This window comes from Triticum dicoccoides, chromosome 5A (assembly GCF_002162155.2).
Source record: "Triticum dicoccoides isolate Atlit2015 ecotype Zavitan chromosome 5A, WEW_v2.0, whole genome shotgun sequence".
Lineage (NCBI taxonomy): Eukaryota > Viridiplantae > Streptophyta > Magnoliopsida > Poales > Poaceae > Triticum > Triticum dicoccoides.
This window is the reverse complement of record NC_041388.1, coordinates 477,274,602-477,293,346: the sequence shown is the minus strand read 5'-3', so window position 1 is coordinate 477,293,346 and position 18,745 is coordinate 477,274,602. Positions and strand designations below refer to the sequence as shown.

Below are 18,745 nucleotides of genomic sequence, written 5' to 3'. Positions count from 1 at the left end.
GAGCAACAACTTGCTTGCCGTTCTTCTTGAAGTCCCCCTTCTATCCTTTGCCCTTTTCTTGAAACTAGTGGTCTTGTTAACCATCAACACTTGATGCTTTTCTTGATTTCTACCTTCGTCGATTTCAGCATCACGAATAGCTTGGGAATCGTTTCCGTTATCCCTTGCATATTATAGTTCATCACGAAGTTCTAGCAACTTGGTGATAGTGACTAGAGAACTCTATCAATCACTATCTTATCAGGAAGATTAACTCCCACTTGATTCAAGTGATTGTAGTACTCAGACAATATGAGCACATGCTTACTGGTTGAGCTATTCTCCTCCATCTTGTAGGCAAAGTAATGTCAGAGGTCTCATACCTCTCGACACAGGCATGAGTATGAAATACCAATTTCAACTCTTGGAACATCTTATATGCTCCGTGGCGTTCAAAACATTTTTGAAGTCTCAGTTCTAAGTCGTAAAGCATGCACTAAACTATCAAGTAGTTATCATACCGAGCTTTTGTCAAAACGTTCAAAATGTCTGCATCTGCTCCTGCAATAATTCTGTCACCTAGCGGTGCATCAAGGACATAATACTTCTGTGTAGCAATGAGGATAATCCTCAGATCACGGAGCTAGTCCGCATCTTTGCTACTAACATCTTTCAACTTATTTTTCTCTAGGAACATATCAAAAATAAAACAGAGGATCTAAACGCGAGCTCTTGATCTACAACATAGATATGCTAATACTATCAGGACTAAGTTCATGATAAATTAAAGTTCAATTAATCATATTACTTAAGAACTCCCACTTAGATAGACATCCCTCTAGTCATCTAAATGATCACCTGATCCAAATCAACTAAACCATGTCTGATCATCACGTGAGATGGAGTAGTTTTCAATGGTGAACATCACTATGTTGATCATATCTATTATATGTTTCACACTCGACCTTTCGGTCTCAGTGTTCTGAGGCCATATCTGCATATGCTAGGCTCGTCAAGTTTAACCCGAGTATTATGCGTGTGTAAAACTGTCTTACACCCGTTATAGATGAACGTTGAGCTTATCACGCCCGATCATCACATGGTGTCTCGGCACGATGAACTTTGGCAATGGTGCATACTCAGGGAGAACACTTTTACCTTGAAATTTAGTGAGAGATCATCTTATAATGCTACCGTCAAACTAAGCAGAATAAGATGCATAAAGGATAAGCATCACATGCAATCAATATATGTGACATGATATGGCCATGATCATCTTGCACCTTTGATCTCCATCTCCAAACTACTGTCATGATCTCCATCGTCACCGGCATGACACCATGATCTCCATCATCTTGATCTCTATCAACGTGCCGTCATACGGTCGTCTCACCAACTATTGCTTTCGCAACTATTGCTATCACATAGCGATAAAGTAAAGCAACTGTATAACGCTTGCATCTTATGCAATAAAGAGACAACCATAAGGCTTTAGCCAGTTGCCGATAACTTTAACAAAACATGATCATCTTATACAACAATTTATATTTCAGCATGTCTTGACCATATCACATCACAACATGCCCTGCAAAAACAAGTAAGATGTCCTCTACTTTGTTGTTGCAAGTTTTACATGGCTGCTACGGGCTGAGCAAGAACCGTTCTTACCTACGCATCAAAACCACAACGATAGTTCGTCAAGTTAGTTTCGTTTACTAATCTTTTCGCTCGTTTATCGGAATCAAGTGATTCAAGCGCCTAGAGTTTTGTCTCGAAACCCTCTTTCTATTTAACCAACTTGAACAAGTTTTTGCTACTCTAAAATTTGACTTTAGTCTATATTAGTAAACGAAACTTGATTCTTTCGCCGTTTGAGTTTCGTTGCTTCGTTTGAGTTGATTCTTGTTGCAAACCGGAGTTCTTAAGTTGAACTTTCTGGTTAGACTTTTTATTTGAGTTTTACCCGTGCCCTTGCTTGATTGCTTATTGTATGCTTGTTTGATTGCGATAGAGTACCCGGAGTGCAAAGCGTGCTACATCGAGTCTCTAGGTTTCACGGATCATCAGCAAGGCAAGAGACACTTTGATCATACCTCTTCACTACCCAGTTTTTATTGCATTAGATCAATCCTCAAACAATTGCATGGTTAGGATCTGATTAAATTGTGGGTTTGGGAAGTAGATGAGGTAGTACCTATTCACCAGTTTATTATCAAACCCTAGGGAGTTACTTCTACGTTTCTTATTATGTTATGCTATGCTATGCTCGTAGACGTGGATTGGGTTTGAGAGTATCCATGACAGATGTGAGATTGTTATTTAATGGTTCAACTTAAGGTGGCAACTTTAATACACATCTGGGTGGATTGAGGCACATGGGGTATCCAGTGATTGCCTGGGTTTTTTTTTGGAAATCCCGGGGTACCGTGTGATTCTCCTATAGACCACCACCCAGGCTCAAAGGGATCATAAGATTATTCATACTGGAAACTTTCGTGTGCAGCCACATGCCATTATGGGCTCTGGCATAGTTGAGTAAGTTGTGGGAAACCTTTCCATGATGGGCTAGCAGATGTAGGGGATTGTAGGTGTACCGACCTATCTATCGGTTAAGGGGTCCTCTTCGGAAAGACTGTGTCTCGGTCATCCGTTTCTCAAACATTATGTAGTGCGAGAAATCCAACGGAGGAGATAAAGTCTTGTGGGGGAAAGTGCACAAACCTCTGCAGAGTGTACAAACTAATCATGGTTAGTCGTGTCCCCGGTTATGGACATCTTGAGTATCTGGTTCTTGGATTATCATGTGGATCTCATCACACTTTAATATAATTTGATTGGGTTAATGATTACTTTTAATTGGGATTGAGAGGGGGTTTACCTTCTCAATGTTTTCAACCAACTTTGTAGTTAAATAAAATATATTCCTTTGCAGTATGGAAAAATTGGCTTTTCGCAAAACCTATTAACCATACAGCCTCCACCAGCCATATATGCATGTAGTGTTAGCTTTATTCTGTTCATTACTCTCTTGTGTCACATTGCCAGCATATTCCATGTGCTGACCCGTTTTCGGGCTGCAACGTATCATGTTGCAGACTTTTCAGACGACGCGTAAGGAGCCTTAGGTCGTGGTCTTTCACTCAGTGATGTCGTTGGAGTTGATGGACTCACTTTATGTTCCAAGCCTTCCGTTGTTATCGTATTAGGTGGCCTTAATCCATATTTATTGTAATAAGTTCTCTTTTGAGACATTCGATGTAATAAGTGTATGATTGCTACTCTGTTATAAATCCTCAAGTACTATGCGTGTCAGCATTACCGATCCAAGGATGACATTGATGCACAGAGATCATACTGTTTGAGGTCTGGTCGCTACAAGATGGTATCAGAGCATACGCTGACTGTAGGACACGACCACTAAGCTAAAGCCCTAGATCGCTACTCTCTTCTCATTTCTGATTTTTCTCCATTTTCTACTCTTTAGGATGGCGGACGCAAGGAACAAGTTTGCACAACCAGATGAAGACACGCCTTTTGGACGCCACTTGAAGGAAGTCAGTAGGTACCTGAACATCAGAATACCAAGCTTTACCGGGACTTACAACGCCACTTTACCAGAAGAGGAGCGATGGATGATTCAAGTTCAAGTTCCAGGAAGGACATTCACGCCAGTCACTGAGCCCATAGAGTTTTCCTTTGATGCACCAACCTGGAGTCTAGGAAAGAGTATGGCAGCTCACGTCACCATGGGACGCATTGGGGAAGTTTACCACAAGGATCTCAAGGATACTATCTACCAAATTTGTGGGCGCCGAGATGAGCAATGGGAGATGATCAGCACCAGGAAGGATAGATCAATTGCCGCTTTCATCGAGGAGTTAAACCAGCATATTCGCCGCCAAGAAAATCAGATGTGCGCAGGCATGATAGATCTGAAGAATGCGATGACAAGGATCACGGAGCTTGAGGAAGAACTCAAGGCAACTCGCGAAGATTATGAGGAAGAAATCGTCGTACTAGTGGAGAAGAATGATGACTTGACAAGGAAGCTAGGAGTATTCATGGGAGACCCCGCGCCAGGAGTAGAAGATGATGGTTCCACTTGCCCGGAAAACTACATCATCATCAACGACATCGACTCGGACCCCGACGATAGTGATGATGATTATGTTGATGAAGCTGGAGCGGATATCATGGAGTCTTTGACCGAACAAAATTTCTAGTTGACCACCAAAACAGTAGTAGTAGTCTACCATGTAAATAGTATAGTCCAAGCACTTTGTAACGATAAGTTCTAGACCGATTGTATGCCCTTGCTTGATTGATTGAGTGATATGATTGTGTTTGTCTCATGTGCATATGGGTAGTGTTTTCTCACTAGACCTCATTCTATTCTATTCTCTTCCCTCTAAACCCTCAGATGCCTCCGAGACGTGACCCCGGATTTACATTTCCACCGGAGCTCACTCAGTTGATCCAGCAGCAGAATACCCTGATGCAGTTGTTAGTTCAGAACCAAGGCAACAACAACAACAACAACAACAACAACCCACCACCACCCCCTAGTTGACAATTTAGCCCGTTTTCTGAGGCTGCAGCCGCCGGTGTTTTCCAGTAGCACCGAGCCGATAGTGGCAGATGATTGGCTCCGCAGGATTGGAAGGGAGTTAACCACTGCAGGATGCATAGATGCTGAGAGGGTGCGTTTTGCCGCGCACCAATTGGATGGACCAGCAGCCTCATGGTGGGAGAATTACACTGTCACATATCCTATAGCCACTGTTACATGGGACCAGTTCCAGCAGGCTTTTCGCACTGCCCATGTATCAACAGGAGCTATGGCCATAAAGAAGCGTGAGTTTAGCAACTTACGCCAAGGAGGACGCATCGTTAGCCAGTATGTGGATGACTTTAGCAAGCTAGCACGTTATGCCCCAGATGACATTGCTACGGATGCAGCTAAGCAGGAGAAGTTTTTGAAAAGACTGAATAATGAGCTGAGCATGCAGTTGATGGTAGCAACCTTTAATAACTACCAACGGTTGGTAGATAGAGCTCTCATGATTGAAGGTTAAGCTGATTCGCGATTGACTCAAGGTAGCCCAATCTAGACAGAAGAGTTATGCGGATTCTAAACGCAAGGAGACAATTTATGAAGTCGGAGACAGAGTATATCTTCGTGTATCACCCCTTCGAGGATTGAAGCATTTTGGAGTTAAGGGAAAGTTAGAGCCACGCTTTGTGGGACCATACAGAGTTTTGGAACGTATGGGAGAAGTTGCTTATAAGTTGGAATTAGCCGAAGGATTGTCAAGAGTTCACGATGTGTTCTACATTTCCGAGTTGAAGAAGTGCCACGCAGAGATGGCTGACATTCCCCTGAGAGATACAGTACCTCTGGAAGCAATTCAGTTGGATAATGATTTAACCTATGAGGAGAAGCCAGTCAGGATCCTCGAGTTTGCCAGCCGAGTTACCCGCAGCAAGGTTATTAAGTTTTGCAAAGTTCAATGGAGCCACCGTACCGAGGACGAAGCCACCTGGGAACGAGAGGATGATCTTCGCGAAGACCACCCACACCTATTTTCTAGCCAACCCGAATCTCGAGGGCGAGATTCATCTTAAGGGGGGTAGATTTGTAACATCCCAAATTTTCAATTTGGAATATTATACATTAGATCATCATTGCATATCATATTTTATTGCATTTTGGCTTGATCCTAGAAATTAAACGCAACGCAAGGACCTACAGAGAGAGTTGGGGATTTCATTATTTTCATATTCGAGTTTTCTCGAATTTTGAAAAGAGGATCGTTTGATTTTAATTATTTTCTCTTCGAATATTTCTTTTATAAAAACAAAAGAGAGAGGATAAGATGACTTCCTCAAAATAGAGAAATAAAGAAGATTTAATATTAAAATCAAATAAGATTTTTTTTTATTCGGAGTTTTATCGCTATTTTATTTGAATTAGGAAAAATATGCATTCTTCAAAATTGCATTTTAGGCCCAAATAAATGTTCACCTTGTCCGACTTATTTTTAGAGGACGGGAAAAAATTATTTCGGGATTTTTGGAGTCCGTTTAGTATTTCTTTTCTTTCTTTTTCTGCACGTCGGAATTAATTAAAAAAAGTGAACCGACTCCGGGCCGTACCTGAGCGGGACTCCGCCCGGGTGGCCTTTTTAAGCCGCCCGCTGAGCCCGCTGCAGCCCAAACCGCGCCGCCGCCGATCCGCCGCCGCCGCCTCGCCTCGCGCGCTGCCGCCACTGTCCGCCGCCCCACGCCGCCGCACCGGAGCCGCCCCGCCGTCGCCGGACCCCGCCGGACCCAAGATAGCCGCATCGGTTTTCATGAGAAAACCGTTTGGTTTTTTTTAACCCTAGATCCGTTTTTTAGACCCGGTTCGGTTTATTTTTTCGGTTTAGTTATTTAGCGAACGCCCATTTTTACGTTCGTTTTAACGAGCGGTTTTCACCGTTTAGCTGCAGAGAGCGAATGTTCGTTCATTAGCCTGTTCGTCAGTTTTTCTTTTTCTCGGATTTTCCGCGATTATTTTCGATCGCGATTTCTGATCCGATTTTTATTCTAGTATAACTTTTTGCTCGTTTATCGGAATCAGGCGATTCAAGCGCCTAGAGTTTCGTCTCGAAACCCTCTTTCTGTTTAACCAACTTGAACAAGTTTTTGCTACTCCAAAATTTGACTTTAGTCCAGATTAGTAAACGAAATTGATTCTTTCGCTGTTTGAGTTTCGTTGCTTCGTTTGAGTTGATTCTTTTTGCAAATCGGAGTTCTTAAGTTGAACTTTCTGGTTAGACTTTTTATTTGAGTTTTACCCCTGCCCTTGCTTGATTGCTTATTGTATGCTTGTTTGATTGCGATAGAGTACCCGGAGTGCGAAGCGTGCTACATCGAGTCTCTAGGTTTCACGGATCATCAGCAAGGCAAGTGACACTTTGATCATACCTCTTCACTACCCAGTTTTTATTGCATTAGATCAATCCTCAAACAATTGCATGGTTAGGATCTGATTAAATTGTGGGTTTGGGAAGTAGATGAGGTAGTACCTATTCACCAGTTTATTATCAAACCCTGGGGAGTTACTTCTACGTTGCTTAGTATGTTATGCTATGCTATGATCGTAGACGTGGATTGGGTTTGAGAGTATCTATGACAGATGTGATATTGTTATTTAATGGTTCAACTTAAGGTGGCAACTTTAATACACATCTGGGTGGATTGAGGCACCTGGGGTATCCAGTGATTGCCTAGTTTTTTTGGAAATCCCGGGGTACCGTGTCATTCTCCTATGGACCGCCACCCAGGCTCAAAGGGCTCATAAGATTATTCATACTGGAAACTTCCATGTGCAGCCACATGCCATTATGGGCTCTAGCATAGTTGAGTAAGTTGTGGGAAACCTTTCCATGATGGGCTAGCAGATGTAGGGGATTGTAGGTGTACCGGCCTATCTATCGGTTAAGGGGACCTCTTCGGAAAGACTGTGTCTCGGTCATCCGTTTCTCAAACATTATGTAGTGCGAGAAATCCAACGGAGGAGATCGAGTCTTGTGGAGAAAAGTGCACAAATCTCTGCAGAGTGTACAAACTAATCATAGTTAGCCGTGTCCCTGGTTATGGACATCTTGAGTATCTGGTTCTTGGATTATCATGTGGATCTCATCACTCTTTAATATAATTTGATTGTGTTAATGATTACTTTTAATTGGGATTGAGAGGGGGTTTACCTTCTCAATGTTTTCAACCAACTTTGTAGTTAAATAAAATATATTCCTTTGCAGTAGGGAAAAATTGGCTTTTCGCAAAACCTATTAACCATACAACCTCCACCAGCCATAGATGCATGTAGTGATAGCTTTATTTTGTTCATTACTCTCTTGTGTTACATTGCCAGCATATTCCATGTGCTGACCCGTTTTCGGGCTGCAACGTATCATGTTGCAGACTTTTCAGACGATGCGTAAGGAGCCTTAGGTCGTGGTCTTTCACTCAGTGATGCCGTTGGAGTTGATGGACTCAGTTTATCTTCCAAGCCTTCCGTTGTTATCGTATTAGGTGGCCTTATGCCACATTTATTGTAATAAGTTCTGTTTTGAGACATTCAATGTAATAAGTGTGTGATTGCTACTCTGTTATAAATCCTCAAGTACTGTGCGTGTCAGCATTACCGATCCAGGGATGACACTGATGCACAGAGATCAGACTGTTTGAGGTCTGGTCGCTACATGGACGCACGGCACCTCCGAGTTCAGCGCACGTTTAGCTCGATGGCGTCCCGCGAATTCCGGTCCAGCAGAGCTTCACGGGAGAGTTTCCTCAGTACTACGGCGTGATGACAGTGATGATGTTGCTACCAATGCAGGGCTTTTCCTAAGCACCGCTACGATATGAACGAGGTGGAATATGGTGGAGGGGGCACCGCACATGGCTGGAATAGATCAACAGAACAACTTGTGTGTCCTGGGGTGCCCCCTGCCCCCGTATATAAAGGATCAAGGGAGGAGGAGGCCGGCCCTAGGAGGGGCGCGCCAAGGGAGTAGGATTCCTACTCCTAGTAGGAGTAGGTTTCCTCCTTTCCTAGTCCAACTAGGAGAAGGGGGGAAAGGAGGGAAGGGGAGAAGGAAGGGAGAGGGGGGCCGCGCCTCAAACTCTTTGTCCAATTCGGACTGGGCTTGGGACGGGCGCACGCCACCTCCTGGCTGCTGCCTCTCCTTCACACTAAAGCCCATTAAGGCCCAACACTTCTTCCCCGTATTCCCATAACTCCATGGTACTCCGAAAAATACCCGAATCACTCGGAACCTTTCCGATGTCTGAATATAGTCGTCCAATATATCGATCTTTACGTCTCGACCATTTCGAGACTCCTCGTCATGTCCCCGGTCTCACCCGGGACTCTGAACTACCTTCGGTACATCAAAACACATAAACTCATAATACAAATCGTCACCGAACTTTAAGCGTGCGTACCCTACGGGTTCGAGAACTATGTAGACATGACCGAGACACGTCTCCGGTCAATAACCAATAGCGGAACCTGGATGCTCATATTGGCTCCCACATATTCTACGAAGATCTTTATCGGTCAAACCACATGACAACATACGTTGTTCCCTTTGTCATCGGTATGTTACTTGCCCGAGATTCGATCATCGGTATCTCAATACCTAGTTCAATCTCATTACCGGCAAGTCTCTTTACTTGTTCCGTAATGCATCATCCCGCAACTAACTCATTAGTCACATTGCTTGCAAGGCTTATGGTGATGTGCATTGCCGAGAGGGCCTAGAGATACCTCTCCGACAATCAGAGTGACAAATCCTAATCTCGAAATACGCCAACTCAACAAGTACCTTCAGAGACACCTGTAGAGCACCTTTATAATCGCCCAGTTATGTTGTGACGTTTGGTAGCACACAAAGTGTTCCTCCGGTAAACGGGAGTTGCATAATCTCATAGTCATAGGAACATGTATAAGTCATGAAGAAAGCAATAGCAACATACTAAACGATCAAGTGCTAAGCTAACGTAATGGGTCAAGTCAATCACATCATTCTCCTAATGATGTGGTCCCGTTAATCAAATGAAAACTCATGTCTATGGTTAGGAAACTTAACCATCTTTGATTAACGAGCTAGTCAAGTAGAGGCATACTAGTGACACTATGTTTGTCTATGTATTCACACATGTATTATGTTTCCGGTTAATACAATTCTAGCATGAATAATAAACATTTATCATGAAATAAGGAAATAAATAATAACTTTATTATTGCCTCTAGGGCATATTTCCTTCAGTTCCAGTTGGCGTGAGTTGTGAAACTATTCCATAATGTTTCAAATGAAGACCGGACTCATAACTCAAATATTCACCTCCACAGTGAGATCGTAGAAACTTTATTTTCTTGTTACAATGATTTTCCATTTTACTCTGAAATTCTTTGAACTTTTCAAATGTTGCAGACTTATGTTTCATTAAGTCGATATATCCATATATGCTCAAATCATCTGTGAAGGTTAGAAAATAACGATATCCGCCGCGAGCCTCAACACTCATCGGACCGCATACATCAGTATGTATTATTTCTAATAAGTCAGTTGCTCACTCCATTGTTCCGGAGAACGGAGTCTTAGTCATCTTTGTCATGAGGCATGGTTCACAAACATCAAGTGATTCATAATCAAGGGATTCCAAAAGCCCATCAGCATGGAGTTTCTTTATGCGCTTTACACCAATATGACCTAAACAGCAGTGCCACAAATAAGTTACACTATCATTATTCACTTTGCCTCTCTTGGCTTCAATATTATGAATATGTGTATCACTACAATCGAGATTCAACAAAAATAGACCACTGATCAAGGGTGCATGACCATAAAAGATATTACTCATATAAATAGAACAACCATTATTCTCTGATTTAAATGAATAACCGTCTCACATTAAACAAGATCCAGATATAATGTTCATGCTCAACGCTGGCACCAAATAACAACTATTTAGGGTTAAAACTAATCCCGATGGTAGATGTAGAGGTAGCATGCTAACGGCGATCACATCAACTTTAGAACCATTTCCCACGCGCATCGTCACCTCGTCCTTAGCCAATCTTCCTTTAATCCGTAGCCCCTTTTTCGAGTTGCAAATATGAGAAACAAAACCAGTATCAAATACCCAGGCGCTACTATGAGCATTAGTATGGTACACATCAATAACATGTATATCAAATATACCTTTCACTTTGCCATCCTTCTTTTCCGCCAAATACTTGGGGCAGTTCTGCTTCAAGTGACCAGTCCCTTTGCAGTAGAAGCACTCAGTCTCAGGCTTAGGTCCAGACTTGGGCTTCTTCCCTTGAGCAGCAAGTGGCTTGTTGTTCTTCTTGAAGTTCCCCTTCTTTCCTTTGCCCTTTTTCTTGAAACTAGTGGTCTTGTTAACCATCAACACTTGATGCTCCTTCTTGATTTCTACCTCGGTGGCCTTTAGCATCGCAAAGAGCTCGGGAATTGTCTTTTCCATCCCTTGCATATTATAGTTCATCACGAAGCCTTATAGCTTGGTGGCAGTGATTGAAGAACTCTGTCAATGACACTATCATCAGGAAGATTAACTCCCAGCTGAGTCAAGTGGTTGTGGTACCTAGACATTATGAGTATGTGTTCACTGACAGAACTATTCTCCTCCATTTCGCACCTATAGAACTTGTTGGAGACTTCATATCTCTCAACTTGGGCATTTGCTTGAAATATTAACTTCAACTCCTGCAACATCTCATATGCTCCATGACGTTCAAAACATCTTTGAAGTCCCGATTCTAAGCCGTAAAGCATGGCACACTGAACTATCGAGTAGTCACCAGCTTTGCTCTGCCAGATGTTCATAACGTCCGGAGTTGCTCCTGCAGCGGGTCTTCCATCTAGCAGTGCTTCCAGGACGTAATTCTTCTATGTAGCAATGAGGACAATCCTCAAGTTACGGACCCAGTCCGTGTAGTTGCTACCATCATCTTTCAACTTAGCTTTTTCTAGGAACGCACTAAAATTTAAGGAAACGGTAGCATGGGCCATTGATCTACAACAATATAGACATGCAGATACTATTAGGTACTAAGTTCATGATAAATTAAAGTTCAATTAATCATATTACTTCAGAACTCCCACTTAGATAGACATCCCTCTAGTCATCTAAATGATCACGTGATCCATATCAACTAAACCATGTCCAATCATCACGTGAGATGGAGTAGTTTTCAATAGTGAACATCACTATGTTGATCATATCTACTATATGATTCACGTTCGACCTTTCGGTCTCAGTGTTCTGAGGCCATATCTGCATTTGCTAGGCTCGTCAAGTTTAACCCGAGTATTCTGTGTGTGCAAAACTAGCTTGCACCTGTTGTATGTGAACGTAGAGCTTATCACACCCGATCATCACGTGGTGTCTCGACAGGATGAACTGTAGCAACGGTGCATACTCAGGGAGAACGCTTGTACCTTGTCATTTAGTGAGGGATCATCTTATAATGCTACCGCCGTACTAAGCAAAGTAAGATGCATAAAGGATAAACATCACATGCAATCAAAATATGTGACATGATATGGCCATCATCATCTTGTGCCTTTGATCTCCATCTCCAAAGCAGTGTCATGATCTCCATCGTCACCGGCTTGACACTTTGATCTCCATCGTAGCATCGTTGTCGTCTCGCCAACTATTGCTTCCATGACTATCGCTGCCGCTTAGTGATAAAGTAAAGCAATTACATGACGATTGCATTTCATACAATAAAGCAACAACCATAAGGCTCCTGCCAGTTGCCGATAACTTTTACAAAACATGATCATTTCATACAACAATTTATATCTCATCACATCTTGACCATATCACATCACAACATTCCCTACAAAAACAAGTTAGACATCCTCTGCTTTGTTGTTGCAAGTTTTACGTGGATGCTATGGGCTACTAGCCAGAACCGTTCTTACCTACGCTCAAAACCACAATGATTTTTTGTCAAGTGTGCTATTTTAACCTTCAACAAGGACCGGCCGTAGTCAAACTCGATTCAACTAAAGTTGGAGAAACAGACACCCGCCGGCCACCTGTGTGAGAAGCACGTCGGTAGAACCAGTCTCATGGACGCGGTCATGTAATGTCGATCCGGGCCGCTTCATCCAACAATGCTGGCAAATCAAAGTAAGACGTCGGTGGTAAGCAGTATGACTATTATCGCCCACAACTCTTTGTGTTCTAGTCGTGCATATAACATCTACGCATATACCTGGCTCTGATACCACTATTGGGGAACGTAGTAATTCAAAAAAATCCTGCGATCGCACAAGATCTAACTAGGAGATGCATAGCAATGAGAGGGGAGAATGTGTCCACGTACCCTCGTAGACCGAAAGCAGAAGCGTTTAGTAACGCGGTTGATGTAGTCGAACGTCTTCACGATCCAACCGATCCAAGTACCGAACGTACGGCACCTCCGTGTTCAGCACACGTTCAGCATGATGACGTCCCTCGAGCTCTTGATCCAGTTGAGGACGAGGGAGAGTTCCGTCAGCACGATGGCGTGGCGACGGTGATGATGAAGTTACCGGTGCAGGGCTTCACCTAAGCGCTACGATGATATGACCGAGGTGTTGAACTGTGGAGGGGGCACCGCACACGGCTAAGAGATTGTCTATTGTCCTTTGGGGTGCCCTCCCGCCCACGTATATAAAGGAGGGGGAGGAGGAGGCCGGCCAAGGAGGGGTGTGCCATGGGGGGAGTCCTACTTGGACTCCTAGTCCAAGTAGGATCCCCCCCCTTTCCTATTCCAAGAAGGGTAAGGAGGGAAGGAGAGGGAGAGGGAAAGGAAGGGGGGCGCGCCCCTCCCTAGTCCAATTCGGACTGCCCTTGGGGGGCGTGCCACCTTATGGCCTTCCCTCTCCTACTCCCTTATGGCCCATTAGGGCCCATAACTTCCCTGGAGGGTTCCGGTAACCCCTTGGTTCCCCGATAAATATCTAAAACATCCCGAAACCTTTTTAGTGTCCGAATACCTTCGTCCAATATATAAATCTTTACCTCTCGACCATTTCGAGACTCCTCATCATGTCTGTGATCTCATCCGGGACTCCGAACAAACTTCGGTCATCAAGTCACATAACTCATAATACAAATCGTCATCAAACGTTAAGCGTGTGGACCCTACGGGTACGAGAACCATGTAGACATGACCGAGACACATCTCCGGTCAATAACCAATAGCGGAACCTGGATGCTCATATTGGCTCCTACATATTCTATGAAGATTTTTATCGGTCAAACCGCATAACAACATACGTTATTCCCTTTTTCATCGGTATGTTACTTGCCCGAGATTCGATCGTTGGTATCTTCATACCTAGTTCAATCTCGTTACCGGCAAGTCTCTTTACTCATTCCATAATGCATCATCCCGTAACTAACTCATTAATCACATTTCTTGCAAGGCTTATAGTGATGAGCATTACCGAGAGGGCCCAAAGATACCTCTCCAATACACAGAGTGACAAATCCTAATCTTGATCTATGCCAACTCAACAAACACCATCGGAGACACCTTTAGAGCATCTTTATAATCACCCAGTTATGTTGTGACGTTTGATAGCACACAAGGTGTTCCTTCGATATTCGGGAGTTGCATAATCTCATAGTCATAGGAACATGTATAAGTCATGAAGAAAGCAATAGCAACAAACTAAACAATCATAGTGCTAAGCTAACGGATGAGTCTTGTCCATAACATCATTCTCTAATGATGTGATCCTGTTCATCAAATGATAACACATATCTGTGGCTAGAAAACTTAACCATCTTTGATTAACGAGCTAGTCAAGTATAGGCATACTAGGGACACTCTGTTTGTCTATGTATTCACACATGTGCCAAGTTTCCGGTTAATACAATTCTAGCATGAATAATAAAAATTTATCATGATATAAGGAAATATAAATAACAACTTTATTATTGCCTCTAGGGCATTTTTCCTTCAGTCTCCCACTTGCACTAGAGTCAATAATCTATTTATGTGTCTTTTCTACTAGCAAAAGGGCCCGTGCGTTGCAACGGGAGAAAAAAATCACACACTGCTAGTCTAATAAACATGGCTAAAGACCCCACAGATCCACATCATCTGTGCGTTCAGATGTGGTCAATCCTTAGGCGAGTAATCATTTAACCGCACCTGCGCAAGGCAATGATTAAAACTCCCAAAAATAATCTTGTTGAGTTGACCGTGACGGCTGCTTGGTCCATACACCATCCTTCGTAAGGATTGACTACAATCAGGAGCGAGAAAACACCACCAAATACTTCCATGAAATTTCTAAAGGTAACACTGCACTTGTATATATGAAGTGAACCCATGCCACAATAGTAATATCCTCTGCCGACCACTCTACACCTGCCAAATTAAGTTCATCTATGCATCATAGAGAAAAGGAATTTGAATGATGTGGGGATGCCACCTTGGATACAACATGGTCGCCTCTGCTATGTCTGTGTCTCTAAATTGAATATTATTTCTGCAATAAAAATAACTTAAAATACCAATGTAGCAACTGCAAGAATAAAAAATTCACATTGATACTTGCCATAACCAAATAGATACAACATATTTTTTTGAAACTATAGTAATTTAATACATCAGTATTCCAATGCCTGCGCTGTGAATACTTCAGTTACTAATACCAAAGCTTTCTGGTTTTGGTTTAGAAAAAAGAGATGTTGAGATCTTTTTCAAATACTCCAAAAATACCACAATACTGGAACTTCGGTTTATGAAACTACTGTATTACATGATGGCAAACGCGTCAAAGAATTTAAAACCATGGTTTAAAAAACATGATGGCCTAAAGCATTGTCAAAACACACTCTAGCAGACCATCAAAAGACCAGGAAAAGAATCTACACTTCATCCAATGGAAAGAAGAAAAATAAACTAATGATAGACAAATAATAGCTCAGCTGATTCCCTATGTATTGAACTTCAGCACAAGCATAGTGACGGTATGACAAAATTTTGCATTCTAATCTAATTAACCATTTCCAGATCCGCCTATTTCTGGCGTACACATCAGCCATATTTAAACTACAATGTTGTTGTCATAATAAAAATGAAGAAAATGGACAGAAGAGCAAGATCGAACAAAAGCTGCTTCAGCTATAGCATCTAGGATTTTGCTACATACACACAACAACAAGCTGAATAACAAACGAAGAATATGATAGGTATCAGATAAGCCTCTAATTGAATTGGAACACGATGATTTTTATCATTTTTTCTAGAGCCCAAATTGTTAATTAGATCCGCTATACAAACACAACATAACACAACATTGTTTACCAATATACTTTTGGACTACTTGATTAAAATAAAAACCACCAGCAAGAAGAACAGGGAGGTGAAAAAAAAGATGAAATCATTGCAAATAAATATCAGTATATCTTTACCTAACGATTAATCTATTCAGTCACCTAATTATGAAAAGCCATGGCATAACTGGTTGCACAAAGAGACTGAACAAACTTCAGTTCTTACAGTTATGATTTTATCTTTCATAACATCGTTCAAGATACCATGCAAATAGCATGCTCCGAAGAGGTCATGTCATTATGAATTATGATTAGTTCAGAAATGGGTCATCGAGTTTGCTATAGGTGTATGCGTGGGCGTGCACCCAGCCTGCTACCCATGTTCAAGCCCTATGCTCTGCAGTGGGTGTTGACTCAGGTAATAGAGAATATGTCATATACCGACCCGGTACAACAGGTGCTTAATTGTAGCTCCACCTTCTCGACCTATTCACGTATACTTAGATCAAACATAAACCAATAATCATATATCCAAATTCATGTGCATCAATAGGAACAAAGAGGACTAACTAACTCCTAAATCTGGCAAGTACAACTCAAAGAGGTGCTTGCTTGAGTCTATGCCAACAGACAAAGTTTGCAAAATTGTTCATCTATAGTTATGTCTTGAGAACAATAGGATTTATTAACCATCAGTAGGTCTAGCACTCAAGTTTAGACATCCAGTATCTACATTTCGACATCCATAGTTGAGTCTTGAGAACAACAAGATCTATTAACCATAAGTAGGTCTAGCATTCAAGTTTAGACATTCACTATCGATAGTTCGACACAAATTTGGTGTAAAATTGGTACCCAAGCTTACATTTCTGCAACTAAAGAAAATACTTTCAGTAGTAGAACAAACTACTGGGCACCCTACAGATACAAGTAAAGGGAGGAGCATGCTATAGTAGTGCTGACTGAAGAACATCGTCATATTACATCGCTAAGCCTCCCAGCAAAAAAGTAAAAGAACACCCGTACTAAAGGAGTATGACCTGACCTGGTGCAAACAAAACATGGGAGTGTAGACGACTATCCGGAAATTCCAAGGATAGCTTCATACATACCTCAAGTGGAGAACCGACAGACGGAGTTCCGGCGAAGTGTGGAGCATGGGCGGACGACATATTATGTTCATGGAGAGAAACTCTAAGAATAAAAATCTAGATTCAGACAACAAATCTCAGCCCAATTACAAAATACTACAGGACTCTAAGAGTACAAAAATAAACTAAGTAGTTATCACCCATAATTACTTGCCCTCCTAATTAAATTCTATTGAATTAGCCGGAAAATAATTTATTTAGTACTCAATGGAATGTATATAACAGGAGGGAGCACTCTTACCATACAAATTCAGCAAGGGCTTTCAAAAGATGTGGATGCAGAATTTCAGCGGTGGAAGTTAGACCAGATGAGTGGATCGAGTTCTTGCTAAATATTGTTAGAGATTAGCCCCTCTTTGGCTTGACCCGAACTGCAGTCACCAGAGAAATCAACAATATTTTGATCTCACGTCATGGAAGGGCAAAAGGAGCAGGTTACCACAGGTTCAGACATCTCATCTATTGAAGTGGAGAGGAAGGAGTTATTTAGAGCTGGAGCGGCATCACGTGACAGCGGAAGAAGAGCGCCGCTGTGCAGTAAGCGCAGACGGCGGCATGGCTGCAAGTAGCCACATGCACTAACGCTGGCCGTGAATGTACTTCCAGCCGCAAAGCAATGAACCGATGTGGCTAGCAGACGCGTGTCGCTCGTGCCAATGATGCCACCCGTGCTGCTTGCTACCTGCTCAGCTCCCATGGAACACATCGGCGAGCTTGACCTTGTATTTTCTAATCAAGGAGTTAATTACTTGCTTGCATCAATTCAGATTGCTACTTGCTGCAGCTAGTTTCAAAAACGAAAGACGACGGCAAAATAATACAAAGTTTCCATCCTATAACCATTATATGTGCTATACTTATACTACAGGACCTGATCCACATTTTCAACATCAGAGTGTTATGCACCACATTCACAACCAGTAGTAAAATAAGACCATAGACATATTTGAAGCAATGAACATGTTGCAGAAAACCAAAGACCATGATTTTGATCCTCCTTGGCTATGTACCTCAAGTGGAGAACCGGCCGACAAAGTTTCAGCGAACTGTGGAACATTGTTGGACATCGGATTGTCTTCCGGCGAAGTCGACAGAGGCGACATTGGGTGGTCTTCCGGCAAAATGGGCGGAGGCGACATTGGACAGTTCCAAACTTGCAGACTTGTAATGCAATTTAGTTGGATTTCTAATCGAGGCTTTCGTCTTATACCAGCGAATTCTATGTGGAGTCCAGGTCGGACACCCATGGCTACGTGTTGGAGTAGGTCTCCTGTGTAGATCCGATCCAAAATGGACACGGCCGCTGGAGGGAGGTTGGACATGGAGGAGGCTGACGGTGGTGCCGGGGAAGATTGGGGCTGGGTGGGAAGGGGAAGGAGAACAAGGTAGCGGTGGGGACGGCACAGGAGAGAAGTCGGAGATGAAGATCGGCAGCGCGTGGCGGCGGCGCCATACGCCGTGCGTCCCTGTGCGTTCAGGCAGTGCGTTGTTCTTTGAAGGCCAAGATCGTGCGTTCTCTTGCTGTTTAGCCCAAGGCCCAAGGCCCAATTCTGCAGCTCCAGGCCCAATAGAACGTGTGAACCGTTATTTCGACCCAATCACGTAAATTAGTACCACCTCGTTTATTTTACGATTTTGTCTACACAAATTGTAAAAGCATATTATGACATGAGAAGAAAGCGTATTGTGACGATGAACCTGGTAAAGTCAATCCGTGCTTTATTATTAGGGATAGATAGGTATAT

The 18,745-nt window shown here is 42.6% G+C and overlaps 1 long non-coding RNA gene across 1 annotated transcript; it reads right to left on the bottom strand.

The window, feature by feature from the left end:
• Positions 1–14,528: 14,528 nt before the first annotated feature.
• On the bottom strand, positions 14,529–18,450 carry LOC119302328. The gene is made up of 3 exons (XR_005147467.1): positions 18,011–18,450; positions 17,242–17,729; positions 14,529–17,043 (listed from the first exon to the last, which is right to left on the bottom strand). It is a non-coding gene; the product is annotated as an uncharacterized LOC119302328 (long non-coding RNA).
• Between the last annotated feature and the right edge of the window lie 295 nt (positions 18,451–18,745).